Genomic DNA, 13634 nt, shown 5'->3' with positions numbered 1-13634 from the left:
ATCTAGTTTCAGTTTTTGTTACTCCGAGTCCACATAGCATACAGTGTGTTTGTCCCAACCATAGCTACAGCCTTTCGATATAAGTGACTAGGAACATCCCCAGAAGAGACTAGTTTTACCGCTCGACAGGCTGCTCATTAGGTTTTTGGTGCTTTGCATTATCTGTTGGCCGTGTTATCAAGGAGTTGAGTCATAAAAAAAATAGAAAAGTGAAAAGAAGCACAAAGAGCTACATAGCTGCGTGTTACACAAAAAGAAAAATACAAAAAGAAAAGTGAAGTGCTAGAAGAATCAAGTGTAGGCCTAAGTTTACTTTACTGCACCCGTAGTTGAGCAATCTTGTGCCTGTCTCGTTGAGCTTTGCTAGCGTCTCTCTAGTGCATTGCAACATTTCATCCATATAGTTGCATTGCCACATTTATCGCCTTGTGTGAATATCATTGGTTGTCTACGGTCAGCGCTAGAGCTTGTTATTGGTGCAAATAGGTAGCCCACCTACAGCCCCACATATATCCTGCTTTGCCGTGTGATTTGTTCTTATACCCTTGATATTCGCTTCGCTACATCCGTGCACTAGTTGTCACTACAAGTGGTAAGCAATACTAATTCACTTTGGAGCGGTAAGATTTCCTTTTCTTATCAGTTTTGAGTGAGTTGTGAGACTACCACCATATATATTTGTTTTAGTGCACTAACCTACTAACCATGTCTGCTAGTGATGAAAAAATTGTTAACTAGGAGAATAAGAACTCCGCGGATTTGATGACATGGAGGGAGTATGAGGCTCTTCGTAATGAGATGAGACGTGAATTCCGCACTCAGGATGATGAGCTTAGGGAAACGGTCCAAGGGATCTCCCAGAAGCTGGATACTACATGTGAGACCGTCCCTACAATGAAAGATCAAATGACGGATATACAGCGCAGTCTTCTCGATTTGCGACTAGCTGTTTAGAATTTGATCGCACAACAGCAACAAGAAGATGACGAAGATCCTGAGCTTCAAGATGACGCACATAATGCTCGTGGTGCACTGATAACCCACAAGTATAGGGGATCGCAACAGTCTTCGAGGGAAGTAAAACCCAATTTATTGATTCGACACAAGGGGAGACAAAGAATACTTGAAAGCCTTAACAGCGGAGTTGTCAATTCAGCTGCACCTGGAAACAGACTTGCTCGCAAGAGTTTATCAGTAGTAACAGTTTTATAGCAGTAGTAGTGATGAAATAACAGCGGCAGAGTAACAAAGACAGCAGTAGTGATTATAGTAAACAGCAGGATTAAAATACTGTAGGCACAGGGATGGATGAACGGGCGTTGCATGGATGAGAGAAACTCATGTAACAATCAAAGCAGGGCATTTGAAGATAATAATAAAACGGCATCCAAGTACTAATCAATCAATAGGCATGTGTTCCATATATAGTCGTACGTGCTCGCAATGAGAAACTTGCACAACATCTTTTGTCCTACCAGCCGGTGGCAGCCGGGCCTCTAGGGAATCTACTCGGAAATTAAGGCACTCCTTTTAATAGAGCACCGGAGCAAAGCATTAACACTCCGTGAACACATGTGATCCTCATATCACCGCCATCCCCTTCGGTTGTCCCAATTTCTGTCACTTGGGGCCTCGGGTTCCGGACAACAATACGTGTATACAACTTGCGAGTAAGATCATAAAGCAATGAATATCATAATGAATTGATAACATGTTCAGATCTGAGATCATGGCACTCGGGCCCTAGTGACAAGCATTAAGCATAACAAGTTGCAACAATATCATAAAAGTACCAATTACGGACACTAGGCACTATGCCCTAACAATCTTATGCTATTACATGACCAATCTCATCCAATCCCTACCATCCCCTTCGGCCTATAGCGGGGGAATTACTCACACATGGATGGGGGAAACATGGCTGGTCGATGGAGAGGCGTCGGTGGTGATGATGGCGATGATCTCCTCCAATTCCCCGTCCCGGCGGAGTGCCAGAATGGAGTTTCTGGTCCCGAGACGGAGTTTTGCGACGGTGGCGGCGTACTGGATGGTTTCTGGTGATTTCGACTAACCCCCGTGCGTTTTTAGGTCGAAGGCAATAAGTAGTCCGAAGGAGGGCATCGGGGGCCAGCCGACGCCGCCACACAACAAGGCGGCGCGCCCCCCCTCCTGGGCCGCGTCGGCCTAGTGTGTGGGGCCGTTGGGCCCCCACCTGGCTTGCCCTTCTGGCTCCGTCAATATTCTGGGAAAATAGGGCCTTTCGCATAAATTCCGAGGATTTTCCTGAAAGTTGGATTTCTGCACAAAAACGAGACACCAGAGCAGTTCTGCTGAAAACATCGTTAGTCCGTGTTAGTTGCATCCAAAATACACAAATTAGAGGCAAAACAATAGGAAAAGTGTTCGGGAAAGTAGACACGTTTTGGACGTATCAACTCCCCCCAAGCTTAGCTTATTGCTTGTCCTCAAGCAATTCAGTTGACAACTGAGTGTGATAAAAGAACTTTCATGAACACATTTGTTCATATGATGTAAATATTCTCATGATATGGCAAGTACTTAAGCAGTTCATAATAAGATACATGCAAATAAAATCATCTAATAGCTATGTCAATCACGGAAAAGGTACCAACAAATTAATAATGAGCATCATGAATCATGTCTATCAGCAGGATTGCAATGTTCATAGAATGATATGATAAAGTGGTATCTCGCTTGCCCGTAATTTTACAGCAAAACATAAATGCTTGGGCACCTTTGAGGTTCATAGGAAGACTGGGAATAGAGATTATCAAAGATAAAAGCATCAAAGTTATACCACAGTTAATCACATATTGGGACAAGCATATTATACTAAGAATGACAGTTATGCTCTCAAGAAAGTGCTCAAAGAAAGGATGGAGACTCAATGTAAAAGTAAAAGATTGACCCTTCGCAGAGGGAAGCAGGGATTAACATGTGCTAGAGCTTTTCATTTGTAAAACAGGAGTAAAATTATTTTCAGAGGTGTTTGTTGTTGTCAACGAATGATAATGGGTACTCTAACTACCTCATCAACCAGACTTTCAAGAGCGGCTCCCATGAAGGACGTTATCTCTACCAGCAAGGTAAATCATCCCTCTTCTCTTTTGTTTACACACGTACTTTAGTTTTATTATGGATGACACTCCCCCCAACCTTTGCTTACACAAGCCACGGCTAACCGAATCCTCGGGTGCCTTCCATCAATCACATACCATGGAGGAAAGTTGCTTACTGATAAATCAGGGCAAAACATGTGAAGATAATTATTAATGAAAGTTGATTAATTGGGGCTGGGAACCCCGTTGCCAACTCTTTTTGCAAAATTATTGGATAAGCGGATGTGCCACTAGTCCATTATGAAAGTCCGTCAAGAGTAAATGACAAGATTGAAAGATAAACACCACATACTTCCTCATGAGCTATAAAACATTGACACAAATTGAGGAGAATTTTGAAGGTTTAAAGGTAGCACATGAGAATTTACTTGGAATGGTTTGAAATGCCATGCATAGGTATTTATGGTGGACACTCTGGAATAACTTGGTTTTCATGTGTTTGGAAGCACGAGCAGCGTTCCCGCTCAGTACAAGTGAAGGCTAGCAATAGACTGGGAAGTGACAACCAAGAGAGCAATAACTGTCATAATCATGCTTGCGAGAAAAATAAATTAACGGAGTGTGGTGACCCTGCATACCACTGCATGTTGTAGTATGCCAGTCGTTGATATAACATTCACGAAGTACCATTCCGCAAATATTACATCCCTCAGAGTAGTACAACAGAACATAGCAGGGTCCATAACTCATTCACTTATTATTACAAGTATCAAACATATATTGTGTTGGAGCTCCTCTTGGGTCCTAAGAGGGATACTCCTGGGTTCGAGGCGAACCCACCTTAACTTACAATATAGAAGTTTCACTAGGTTATACATTTATTTTCTCGAGCAGCTAAATACTAAGAGTTCCCACTGCTCGACTACTACTATTACTTAGTGCTTCTAGGCTTGTTCTCCTCCGGAAGCCTCCCCGGTTCCGTAGACTATGAGGTAGTCTACGCCTTCAATACCTCCTGAGAGGTCTGGTTCTTCATAGCCGATAATCTCGGCTCCTTCATGGTTGTCGTAGTCCTCCTCCAGACGATTCAGACAATCTAAGCAAGGGATTTAAGAGTGGGATGAGTACGAGCGTACTCAACAAGTTCATTATAGGAAAGAGGTGTTTAATGCACTAGCTACAACATTAGACCGGAAAGTCTAATACCAATGCAGGTTTTGACAAACATTTCTTCAAGAGATTGCTTTTATTTCAAAGAGCTATGTCCGTCAGCCTTCACCGGTTTACTAGAACTTCATGGAGCTCCTTTCCGGCCGCGTTCGTAGTTCCATATCCCGGAACAGGGAGTGACAGTCACGAGTTCTTTACACTCTGCGAGAGGTGTGTTGCTTTACCCATAAGAGATCTTAACCTTGGTGCCAACCGGGCAGCTTTCCCGTCCACACTTCCTATGGTGTGAGGCCCGGTATAAGGTCTAGCCAATCATGTTCCTCCGCTACCTCGAACACCCACCCTTTGTTGCAGACTCCGACCCTGGGTCCATGCCGGTCCCATTATTCCCATAGATTTCGGGGTGGACCCCGACCACGACGACAATGCGGGGCTCTACCATACATTCCTACGCCGGCGAGTGCAACCCATCATAGACCTCATTACCGTTGGGACTTCTACGGGTTCCCACCCCTGCATCATGTCTCGCAAGATCATGTGCACCCGAGTAATGAGCATCCGTTGATGAACGAGAGGTGGAAACACTTTTGACTACTCCGTCCCACTCCGGATCTTATGGTTAACACGGGTATTACGGCACAAGAATCAACTGGACGACATTTGTTGTTTAATCCTAGATGGATATAAACCCTTGCAATGGAACCTCCACCATATCAACACAATCCATGGTTCCATTGCCAACCACATAGTCATATTCATAGTTATGAAAGTAGTGGTTTTGGTTTTTATGCAATAGTGATAATCATAGTACTTTGCAAGTAATTTGATAAAGATACTCAAATGACATGAGCAAGCGATGAACTTGCCTGAACACTACAAAGTTCTGCAGTTGGATGGTGTGGACTGACCCTTGTCCTCTGGTTCTAAAAAATAGCATCATTGTCCGATAAGGGCAATGGTTAAAGAAGCAATTATGCATGGTTCCAGTTTTAGGGTTTGCCCTCCACTTCCGATGTCGTTATTATTTTATGTAAGAGGTTAATACTAAGAATAATTTTGGGATACTATATTTAGTGTAAATACAACCTTGAAATGTTGTCAAGGTGTTTTTGAAGTCCAAATGCATTAATGGACTTATTTTTATTATTGAAAATTATATGTGTGATTTAAATGATTATTTAAATCATCAAATGAAGACTTATTCTTAGTTGTCTTCAAAAATTCCCTTTTGTATTTTATTATGATAGAGAATTTTATGCTGATCTATTTTCATATTTTTAATTATTTTTCTAGAGCTATTAATCATTTCTTATACAATTTCAAAGTTTCTGTATTTAATGGAATTATGAAAAGACATATTTGCCCCTGGGCCCACCTGTCAGGGTGGCCCAGCGGTTATCCCTAACCCGAGCCACTCGTGGCTCGGTCGGTCGCACCGACCCCTTCTTCCCCACTCGCGCATGAACCCTAGCCCTCACGGGCTCTGGCGACCCCCGCGTCGCCGCCCCCTTCACCGAATTGTTCCGGCCATCTCCGGCCGTCGCCGCCGGCGAGATATGGCGCATCTGAACCGCCGTTCAACGGCGCTTCAGATCCACCGCGGCTATTTGTGAAGCGCCGCATGCTCGTCTTGCCCCCCTTCGTCTCTGGTCGCCTGGCGTGGAGTGCCGTGGCGATCTCGTCGCCACCGACGCTTCAGATGCCGTGGCGCCGCCGTGCCTGACCGTGGTGGTGCTGGTGCCGTGGCGCCGCCATGGCTTGGCCTGGCCTGGCGCTGCTGCGTCCTCGGCGTGTGCCGCCGTGGCCGCCATGGCCGTGCCCTGCGCTTCGCTTCACCGGTTAGTATCCATCGCCTCCTACTTTCCCTCTCTGCTCTGCTCACTTATCTCCTCATCCTCTTCGTCTTGCTCAGCCACTGGCATGCATCTCCATGTTGAGATACTTGCCGTGATAATGCGCTGCTGCTGTGCCTTGCTAGCCTGTTCATGTGCTACTGTGCTTGTGTTGCTATGCTACTGTGCTACTGCTGTAAATCTGTTGGCCTGCTACTGCTATGGTTACTACTGCTGTGCTATCCTGCCATGCTATACATGATTCTGTGCAAGATTCCTAGGCTCTGTGCTTGCTTATGTTTGCAATTCTTGCTTAATTCTATCTCTGTGATCTTGTCCTTGATGCTATTACTGCTAGATCATCAAGTGTATTCAACTTTTTGCCCTGACTGTGGTTACTGTGTGTATTCCTGGCAATTTTTGCAAGTGCCAGTGCCATGGTGTGCTATTACTTGTGCTCAAACCCATGAGCATGCTCAATTGAGCATTGCTATTGGCTTAATAGAATTTTCAGTGATGAATGCTATGTGTTTTACTTGTGTATCTTGATCCAGTGGTTCATCAAGCCTTTGATGTGCTTCTGGATACAATCATAAAGTCATTAATTCAGTTATCTATTTATTCAGTTATGACTTGGTTGGATTTCTTCAGTAGCTGGTTAATTCCTGTTGTTGTACTTGGCTATGGCAATCTGTAGCAAGAGCTAGCAAGCTCTGATGATCATCTGATCATCATTTGCTTGATAGTTAACTGCTGTGTTTCTTTCTGTGGCTCTCTGGGGCTCACTCTGTGCTGTGTATGCATCACACAGGCTTTGGCTCGATGTGTGTCGTTGCTTGGCTCAAGCATCAATTGATGCCTTCCATGATCCATTTGATCATTTACAAGACCCCGGTGCATCAATTGCTTGTCTGTTTCATTTATCTTGTTTATCCTGGCTTTAATAGATGGATGAATGATGTGAACTGTGATTCGAGTGATGATCATTTCAATGAATTTGTTAGGGCTAGCTGGATGCCAACCATCGGTTGGGTACCCTAGCCCACTACTTGAACCTTTCTGGTGATGATGTGGTGGTTCTAAGTGTTGGCTGTGGGTTGAGGTAGCCCTGGCAGCACTGTGATGCTGCCAAGGGTAGCTCCCCCTTTCTATGGCTTGCTGTGCATGGACAAATGCTTCTTGGCTGATCATATTTGACTGCCAGAAGCCTTTTGATGTTGACAATACTGGTAGAAACTTGTATTTCTACCATTCTGATGGTGTAGCTAGACTGTTAGGTGCTTGGTGACTTGGAATGGCTAATTAGGATCAAATCCATGATGGATTTCTCTCGGTTGTGTCACTGTGTTGACACAACCAGTGTTCCCTTGGTTGTTTTCCTTCTAGCCTTTGCTTTATTTGCTGGCACCAAATGGTTTTGCAACCAAGTGATGATACATCCAGGGTTTCCTACCCTTTTTGATTCTGTGATGCATGTGTATGCTTATTGATGAGCAAAGCATGTGTTTGCTCAGGTTCTTTTGTGTATACCTCACTCCAGCTCCTAGAAAATGGGTGTTGGTGTAGAGGATTTCTTCAGTGTGGTGATGATGCTTGCTCTGCTCCTCCTTGCAATCTTCTGGTGCTTGATTCAGTGTTGTGGTGAGTTAGGCAGGTGGAACAGCAGTGGCTGTTCTTCCTGTTCTTGCTGTGCTTGTGTTCTTACCCTGGAGACTCTTCCGATGGAGCTGCTAGGGTTTTGGCTTGGTGAAAAGGTTTTATACCTAGCCTGCCTTGCTTCCCTGGTCGACAGCTCCACCAGTTCACTTTGGTGACTCACTGTGTGTGTGGTGATGTGGTGCATGCACACATGCTGTGTGTGCTGCCTGTGTGTATGTGTGTACCAGAGGCTTGGGACTTGAGCTGTGAGCTGATCAGCTCGGCAGCTTTGGTCATATCCTCTCCCTTTTCATTTGATTTCTAACCTGCCAAGTGGCTATGCCACTTGGCATAACTTGTATTTGTGGTGATTATGTGCAGGGAGCAAAGTGATGATCCAATGATCATGAAGATCATCAAGTACTGGACTAAATGTAATTTAGTTTGTAGTGTTAGGATAGGTTCTGGAATTGTAATTTCCTTTTCTTTTCTTTTTCTATTTTTGTCCAATTCTTGTAATATGTTGTAATATTCATTTGTTCCAATTCTGAATATTGTAATTGACAATGTATCTTGTGTGATTATTAATAAAGCTCAATTTTCCTTAATGAGCTTTCTATACTTGTTGTTCTATTTATATTCTTGATTACTTATAATTGTTTATTGAATTAGCTCAAGTGTGAATAATGAGATATCCATTTGATGTTTGAATTTGAAATTCAAATTCAAATTTGGTTTGAATTCAATCATAAAACTTAATTAAGAATTCAATCATGCAACTTAAGGTTGTGATGCAAACTCTCCCCTCTCTTCTCAAAACCCTAGTTTAGTTGAATAAAGAACAAGTTTGTCGCACTCTCGAAACCCTCACCCTGTAAGGTGTCGAGAGAGAAACTTGTCCCCCTTCGATGCAGTTTTTGTTTAAAAGCGCGAAATTTCCCCAGAATTTACAATGCAATGCACATCCCTTTCTAAAATCTACGCCTTGATTGTCTCTAAACCTGGGACATTACAACCTTTCGCCCTTAAAAAAAACTTCGTCCCGAAGTTGTGGTTGTAATACCTGAAGAGTTCGGGGTATGTTTTCCTCAGGTCTTCCTCCTTTTCCCAGGTGGCTTCCCTCTCGGGATGATGCTTCCATTGTATCTTGCAATACTTAATAGCTCGATTCCTGAGTTGTTTCCAGTTCTCCTCGAGAATCTTCGCTGGCTTCTCGATGTATGTCAAATCTGGTTGTAACTCAAGTTCTTCATGTGATATTGGCTCATCTGGGGTCTTCAAACATTTTGTGAGTTGTGACACATGGAATACATTATGAACCTGAGATAGCCTTCCCGGTAGTTCCAATTCAAAAGCTGACCCTCGGTTTTGACTCAGAATCTTGAAAGGTCCGATGTACCTAGGGCTGAGCTTTCCTTTCACTCCAAACCTCTGAAGTCCTTTCATCGGGCTCACCTTGAGATATACCATGTCTCCAACTCGTGGCTCCCATGTTCTCCTCTTCTGATCAGCGTAACTCTTTTGTCGGCTTTGGGCTATCTTCAACCTATCTCTGATAATGTCAATGATTTGTTGCTTTTCCTTGACATAATCAGGGATTAAACTCCTTGCTTGCTCCGGCTTCATACCAACATATGGGTGATCTACACTTTCTTCCATACAAGGCTTCGAACGGTGCCATCTTGATGCTGCTTTGATAGCTATTATTGTATGAAAATTCTGCTAGTGGCAAGTGCTCCTCCCATGATCCTCCGAAGTCTAGGGCACAAGCCCTAAGCATATCCTCTAGGATCTGATTAGTTCTCTCCGTCTGTCCACCTGTCTGAGGGTGATAAGCGGTAGTATAATCTAACTTGGATCCTAAAGCTTCATGTAATTGCTTCCAAAATGCTGATGTAAACACGGATCCTCGATCCGACACGATCTTCTTGGGCACTCCATGTTTACTCACGATCTCTTTGATGTAAAGATCGATGAGTTTCTCTCCTTTATCTTGTTGGTTCACCGCTAAGAAGTGTGCACTTTTTGTCAACCGGTCCACGATTTCCCATATCATGTCCTTCTTTTTATTTGTCATGAGTAGTCCGGTGATGAAATCCATTCCTATCTCCTCCCATTTCCATTCTGGAATGGGTAAAGGTTGTAACTTTTCTGCCGGACTTTGGTGTTCAGCCTTCACCCTTTGGCAGGTATGGCATTCCGCCACATATTGTGCTATTTCTCTCTTCATGTTGTTCCACCAGAATAGCTCCTTTAGATCCATGTAAATCTTCGTACTTCCCGGATGGATGGAGTATGGTGTTTGATGGGCTTCCCGGAGTATTACTTCCTTGATTTCAGCAATATCCGGAACACAAATTCTCTTCTGGAACCATAGTGATCCCGATTCTCCTCGATGAAATTCTGATGGTCTTCCTTCATCTATCCTTCTCATCTCCTCCACGATGAATGGATCGTCCAACTGACCCATCATTATCTCATTCTTCAGGTTGACATTTAGCTCATCGGCTACTTGTAAAGCCGATAGTCCTTCATGAGCTTCTTTCTCCCAAAGTTGTATTTGGGCTTGACTTATTTCCTTCTTCAACTCCGGTGATAACTCTTGTTCCACTCCTCCAGTGCTCTTCCTACTCAAAGCATCTGCTACAACATTAGCCTTTCCTGGAGTATAATTGATGGTCAAATCATAATCCTTGATTAATTCTAGTCATCTTTTCTGCCTCATATTGAGTTCCTTCTGAGTGAAGAAGTATTTGAGACTTTTATGATCTGTATGGAGCTCACACTTGGCTCCATAGAGAAAATGTCTCCATGTTTTAAGTGCAAATACAACTGCTGCTAACTCTAAGTCATGTGTTGGATAGTTCACCTCATGAGGTCTGAGTTGTCTTGATCCATAGGATATTACCTTCCGATCTTGCATGAGTACGCAACCCAATCCATGTTTGGATGCGTCACAGTACATGGTGTAATCTTTGCCAACTTCAGGAACTGCTAACACCGGTGCTGTGGTGAGTTTTTCCTTCAGAGTCTGAAAACTCTTCTCACACTCCTCTGACCACACGAATGGTGTGTTCTTCCTTAGCAGCTTCGTCATTGGTCCTGCTATTTTGGAGAATCCTTCAATAAATCTCCGATAGTAACCTGCCATTCCTAGGAATCCTCGGATTTCCTTGACAGTTTTAGGTGCTTCCCATTCTAAAACTGCTGCTACCTTGCTCGGGTTAACAGCTATTCCATCTTTGCTAATGACATGACCAAGAAATTCTACTTGATCTAGCCAAAATTCACACTTGCTGAATTTGGCATAGAGTTGATGTTCTCTTAGTGTTTGCAACACTATCTTCAGATGTTCAGCATGTTCAGCTTTATCTTTGGAATAGATCAAGATATCATCGATGAATACGATGACGAACTTGTCTAGACATGGCATGAAAATCTTATTCATGAGATTTGTTGGGGGGATGACCCCCGGTATGCCAAAGGCATGCCAAACCGGATGGTTTGAGCCATCAAGATACCGGTTTAATGTTCGTACCGGAACTTAAAGATAGGAACTTAGCTAAGTGAGGCTAAGCCGGTATCCCCAAGAGGGGATACCGGAATCGAGGTAAGAAGATACCGGATCTCCGGAAGGACGAGCGAGGTCGGCGGGACTGGTCAAAGATTCTCTCCGGAGCTAGAGGACAAAGATGAGCTAAGCAAAGTAACTTTAGACGAAGGGCTGACGATAAAGAGAAGGATGACGGTCAAAGAAGCCGGAGGACGTCAGCGTCTCTGATTAAAGAGGGCTCCGGTGTCTTCTATGATTAAAGTAGCTTTGTAAAGTAGTTTGTCTAGTCAAAGATGCCATTAGGGTTTCTTGCCACTGTAAGCCACCTCTCCCCTATATAAGGAGAGGGGGCAGCCCTTCTTACGGACGGATCGCGCATGAACACGGAATAGCTTGTGCTTGAGAAACTTGTAGCTCTGTTTAGATCAATAAAGATGATGATCTAGAGCGAGTTCTTCCTTATGTCTTTCTTCTTCAACCTCTGGCCTTGGCTAAGTTCTTGAGGAAACCATCCGGAAGTCCATCCCATCTAATCACAAACCCTCCCCCGAATCCTCTTGCGTCCATTCGGCCCCAACTTAAGCCATCCTATGGCATGCTGTGCATTCACCACGACGACGGTTGGCGCCCACCGTGGGGCATGAAGTGGCGCATGCTGGAATACACATTCGGGCGGGCCTCCTCGAGGTTCGCCGGCGAGCGGACAGTGTCTGCGCTCGTCCAGAGCTTCTATTCCATCGACTTCATCAACGACAACGCGGGCTGCTTCGCCAACGGCGGCATCTTCCCCAAGAACGGCCGCATCATCGAGTTCGGCAGCCACCGCGTCTACTTCGGCACCGTCCCCGTGCGCCAGCGCCTCTCGCCGGTGCTTGGTGGCACCGGACCCGCCAAGGTGGCTTTGTGCAGGCCGCGCCGCCGGAAGCGTCGAGGTGATGATGGCCGGCGTAGCCGGCGCGGGCAGGAGGCTGCGGACGAAGGCTGGCTGGTCGTGCGGGCTGCAACCCGTGCGGCCAAGCCACCGGCTGGAGCGCGACACCGGCGCGGCGGGAGCGTCTTCCGCACCACCGGCAACACCTCTCCAAGCGGCGATGAACGCGCGGCAACCCCCATCGCGCGGAACATCGACCCGGCGGCGGCTCGGGCGGAGGCTGGAGGCGCGGCGCCGAAGATACTCGAGAGCGGCAAAGACGTCGTCAAGGCGCGGCGCGAGCTGAACCTAACCGTACGTTGAGTATAACGCTGCCCATGGCTTTAGCTACGGTTAGCGCTCATGCTGCTAGGATACCGGAAAACCGGCTTAAGGCTCGCAATCTAGATCAGGATTTGCGTAAGGAAGTTCTTACCGGCAAGAGTACCTCCGCATACGTTAGCATTGTAGAGAAGCCTAAGTACGGTAGCCCGGATAAAACCATAAAAGCTGCTAAGGCTGCTGTAGATGCGTGTGACTCGCTTACCGGAGAGGCTGCGGCAAAGCAACAAGAGCGTGTCGAGAGAGCTGCTAGATGCGTAGAGCGACGGAACGGCGAGCAGGCTGGCTAAGGCTGAACAAGGCTGCAGCCTCGAAATCCGCGCGTTCAACAAAGAATGCCGGAAGCAAGTCCCAGGGGCAGGCCTCGTCCCCCATCCGGACAGAAGAAAAGAAAAAGAAGTGAACGCACGGCAGATGACTGTGTATGATCCGGTCCTTGCCGGTAAACAAAAAGCCGGGCAACACGATGCCGGTAGAAAAAGCCAAGGGGCAGAGCGAGGCTACGCCAAGGAAGGCTATGCCGGAAACAATCATGCCGGTAGACATGAAACCGGGCAAAACTATCCGGCTGCAAGGGCAGCTTATGATGATGAGGAAGAGATGCCTCCACCAAGGTACCGGCAGGCAAGGGCCGCGGCACCAGAACATTACGATGAAGCTGATTCGACAAGGCTCACCGCTTACGGAAACCTGCGGGAGAGCGGTTGGGAGAAAGAAACTTGCCGGAACGGGATGCGAGGCACCGTCTGGACAGAGTATACCTGTCTGAAATGATTGAGGCAGAGGGTCCTCCGGGTCCAAAATGCTTTGGCCCAAGGATCATGAAAGAACCACCACCAGTTCGCAACTTTCAGTTGCCCCGTGACACCAAAACATACGATGGCACCACTAAGCCGGAAGAGCGGCTCGCGGATTACGTGACCGCGGTATACGTTGCTGGTGACGGAGGAGTCATAGCTGGAGGAGGAAACCGGCGTTGGGCCGTGAGAATTGTGCCGACGTTCCTAGTAGGACCGGCAAGAATCTGGCTGAACAACTTGCCGGAAGGAAGCATAAATGGTTGGTTGGATTTTGAGGAAGCTTTTGTGAGCAACTTCAGCAGCACCTAC

This window comes from Lolium rigidum, chromosome 2, assembly GCF_022539505.1.
Source record: "Lolium rigidum isolate FL_2022 chromosome 2, APGP_CSIRO_Lrig_0.1, whole genome shotgun sequence".
NCBI lineage: Eukaryota > Viridiplantae > Streptophyta > Magnoliopsida > Poales > Poaceae > Lolium > Lolium rigidum.
Note: the sequence above shows the minus strand (reverse complement) of the source record.